The sequence below is a fragment of the Lichenostomus cassidix genome, chromosome W, assembly GCF_008360975.1.
Source record: "Lichenostomus cassidix isolate B80296 chromosome W, HeHo_3.0, whole genome shotgun sequence".
In the NCBI taxonomy this organism is placed as follows: Eukaryota; Metazoa; Chordata; class Aves; order Passeriformes; family Meliphagidae; genus Lichenostomus; species Lichenostomus cassidix.
This window is the reverse complement of record NC_139510.1, coordinates 14,568,527-14,572,638: the sequence shown is the minus strand read 5'-3', so window position 1 is coordinate 14,572,638 and position 4,112 is coordinate 14,568,527. Positions and strand designations below refer to the sequence as shown.

Genomic DNA, 4,112 nt, shown 5'->3' with positions numbered 1-4,112 from the left:
TGATTTCAGTAAAATTGCAAATATTTGTATGATTACTGGTATAAGCTATTACATTTCTTACTGTGATATTACTACAAACAGTTCTTAAGCATACATAACCTTTGCCAATAGAGATTATTACAGTTTTAGGGTTAACATCAGGACGAACTTCAAAATGGCAAACCTTTTGGTCAGTGTCTAAACAAAAATCTCGTGTTCTGATGGTGCTATTTTTACAGTTGTTCCCGCACAATGCAGGATTCCAGGTCTATCATTTGCCATTTATCATTCACCTTTTGGGCCCATGCTCTGTGCTCGAAAGGATAGAGTATAGTTCCATTGTGGTTCAAGCCTAATGTGAAAACAGGATAAATCAAAGATACTGAAGCATTGTGAATAGTTAATACATAAGCTGTAACAGTGTTATTAACATGATTATAGGTAAAATTTACCAACTTCCACCAAGATTGGAGGTTCTTTTCAAAATTGTTAGCACTATCCCAAATTATTTTTCAGATTTCTGTAGGAAAAATGCCTTCTTAAAGGCTGTTTCATTTTTGTCAGATCAAAAGTTGCAGTAGCCAATTTATTCAATAATACCTCCGAATCAATGCTATTTAGAACCCCCAATCTAGTTCCTAAAACCACCAGTCAGGTCTCTCGACATTCATCTCCAGGAGAAAAGGGAGCAACCTTTTTGAGAGACCATTCTGGTTTAAATAATATTTGTTGTTGGCTGGTGTTTCCAATTACAAATGGTATTGAAAACCAGGTTCCACTTTTCTGCATTCCACTTGAATTTTTTCATCAATGATACCAGGTAGGGTTCTAACCCACTCATTTTTATCCCAGACCCAATCAGATGAATGGTAAATTTTGTCATCATGCATTACGACTACAACCAAATTTGGATGGCTATTTTTGGGATAATTTCTGGAAGAGCTAGAATATGCTATGAAGGCTTGAGATCAAGGCAATTCATTATTATTTTGGTTATAGGAAGAAGGCGTAATGCAGAAAAGTACGAGCAATCTAATGAAAATTTTGTAGGCCATTTTCAGATTTAAGTCTTCGATTCTTATTCATATTTCTTCTATAGAAATTCTTAAAGTCCCACGGGGTTCTCCTGTAAAAACAAAAATAGAGACCTTGCCCTTTTCAGGCAAAAAGGAATTAAAATGATGGAACAATAAACCAGGCATTTATTGTTTGGTGTTGGGAAAAAGGAGGGGCCACCCGGATGAGTGAGGCAAGTTTATCTTGGTTGATATCCAGGCTCTCCGTTTCTTGGATAGAAAGGTTCTTTGAGGCTTCTTCTGTTACAGAAAACACATCACAGAAATGGTCAATCTGTGCATCGACTTCAATGAAAGCCAGGCTGACCACAAACAAGCCTTTCTGCCAAGCAGTATACCTTTTTTCAGCATCCTTAAAACTGCAAGAATAAAATCCCACGATAGCTGTTATTAACACATCTCCTTTTTCTGTTTTGGTGAGCTGCTTAACATAGATCCATTCTCCATTTCCCTGCCCACCATTAGGAAATGGAGATCCTAGTTTCCCTGTTCTGGAAAAAAAGGTTTGCTTTGATGTCTTGTCTGCACCATCCACGAAAGGGGGGGCAGCAGCTGCGATGGGTGCACTTTCTTTCACAGAGGAAGGTGGTTTTGTCACACGCCACTGAGTTACCAGTTTGCACAATTTTTCTAAAGGTAAACCATCCATCAAATCTCTAGGAATTCCTTTTTTAAGTCCTAAACGCCACCAATCAAGTTGGACAGAAAGGGGTTTAGGCTGTGACAGTTCCTTGGCAACATCCATAGTTTTGCTGGGGCAGGGCAGTGCATTTTTAACTCCTACTTGTTGGATACCTCTTGATCTCTCTTCTAGAGGCTTTATCAGACAGTATTTTCTACTGTAATCAACTAATTCTTGTGTTACCTCCCCCCATGTCCAGACTTTAGGTCTAGGGTGAGGTCTGTTACCTGGCGGGGCTGGTGTTGAAAAGTCAGAGGAATTTGTGTAAGAGTCTGTACTGGTACTGCCTGTATTTCTGCTATTATCACCTCTGCACATAAAAATCTGCAACCGCTCCACAGGACTCATTGATGCTGTGGTCTTCTGGAGACTTGTCTCTGTGGTTTTGAGTGATTCGGGCAGTCCCCTTATTAAGGCAGTCATAATTTCAGGGTTAACAGATAACATCATTGGTAATTCACATCCAAGAATTAGTTTTCTCTCGTATCATTTGTAGGCAAGCAGCTTTGTGTACACTTTCTAGTAATTGGTCAGCTGTGCCTATTATTGCCAAGGGGTCTCCCCTGTCCAGAGGGTTTAACCCTCCAGCCCAGTGAGCAGCATGCTGAGTTGGAGACCATGGGGCTCGGTGATCACCTGTTGTTAAGAAAACTCCGTGGCCCCAGTAACCCTCAGCCTCCTTTGCACTCAATTGTACTTGGTCACCCCCAGTTAAAAACACATATTCTGTTTCAGATTCTTTGATAAGATGCCCATATTCCCTTTTTAACTTGGCTAGTTTAGTGGCAGAATAGGGCATTTCCTTGATGCTTATGTGGGGGTCTGTATCTTCATCATTAGGGTAAGAAAATTCAGTTTTGAATAAGGGTCTTAAATAAGGGGGATTTTCATCAAATTTTTTCATCTGTTCCAATTCCTTCTGTGGATACATCAGGTTAATTGATCCCGATGATACTATAGTCTGTGAACTAGTGTTCTGTGGATTAGTGTGATTTACTTCAAGAGCAACCCTTAATAAATGGTTTTCTTCTTCCTTGCGCTCTAATTCCTTTTCCAGTGTGGAAATTGTTGTTTGGTGACAGCGCACCAGGTTTTCTAAGGATTCTATGATTTTTTCTTCATTACTACGCTGCCTATGATGGTCTTCAATGGCTGCGATCAAGCTGGCACCCAAAACAGAACAGACTATTGTCTTGCTTTTTCCTGGTAGTAAAAACTTAACCTTAGCCTCATTCTGTAGCAGAGAAATCCGATCTACTATACTCTGCATATTTTTCCAATTCTCTCGAGCCCAATCTTCCCCAAAAGGAGAGGGTCGAGCACCATATTTAGCCAAAAATGTAAATAATACATCTTTATCATCCACCAACTGAGAATCTCTCTTCTCCTCTTTGCCAGGCATCTTTTTCCTTATACTGACTCAGAAATAAAACCAACAACAAAACCAACAACAAAAACAACTCAAATCCACTTGAGAAACATTTCTCTCTATCCTGATTCAGAAACCAGACAACCTTAAAACAATATAACAACAAAAAACAGCTCAAAATCTATCCTGAAACAAAACAACTCCAAAAACAATGCAACAACAGCTCAAAATTCACTTGAGAAACAAATTCTTAATCCTAAAACAAAACAACTTCAAAAACAACAAGAAAAACCAGCTCAAATCTACTTGAGAAAGTTAGATACTTGCCAATGGCCACTCTTACCCTTTCTCAGGTGTCACTAAAACAAAAATTTAACTCCCCTTCTTTTTGCACTCTAAGTCCTGATAGCCGGAATCCCAATAGAGTCCTCAAAAATGAGTTTTGAGGGGTTTTGTCCCTCAGCCTCTATCAGGATCCTGTCCGTGACACCAATTTATGTCACGGTCCGCTCATAAGCAGATGCGTGATGGTTCATACCAGCTAAGATCTCAGAGTGCAAAAAGAAAAGAAAACACAAAATGCAACAAATCAAGGGAGTTAAATTTCAATCCAAGGGGGAACTTTATTAATTTGGCCTGTAAAGCGGCCTGCGATAGAGAGAGAGAGAAAGAGAGAATTGGGAAAAGATGGGGAGGAAAGGGGAGGAAAGGGAAGGAAAGGGGGCTATAGCTACCACCACGGGTCCACAGACGTCCGGCGTCCCTGGAGTCCTGGTCAGTCGGCGTTCCTTGGCCTCTGCAAAGATCGATGTGATCTTTCGATGGGGAAGATCTTCAGAGTTCAGCCACTCCAGAGCTGTCTTTTATGCTAGTCCATACACCTGGTCCCTCCTTGCGACCCACCTTTGCTCCCCCTTAATTCCTGTGGAGATTTGCCAATCTCCATTTGGCAGGGTCAAGGGAGGAGTGTCCGAGGCATGGTCGGCGGGTTTTTCACAATGGGTGT

At 40.7% G+C, this 4,112-nt stretch overlaps 1 pseudogene; it reads right to left on the bottom strand.

Moving 5' to 3' along the window:
• Nucleotides 1–212: 212 nt before the first annotated feature.
• LOC146425558 (uncharacterized) lies at nucleotides 213–3,034 on the bottom strand (annotated as a pseudogene).
• Between the last annotated feature and the right edge of the window lie 1,078 nt (nucleotides 3,035–4,112).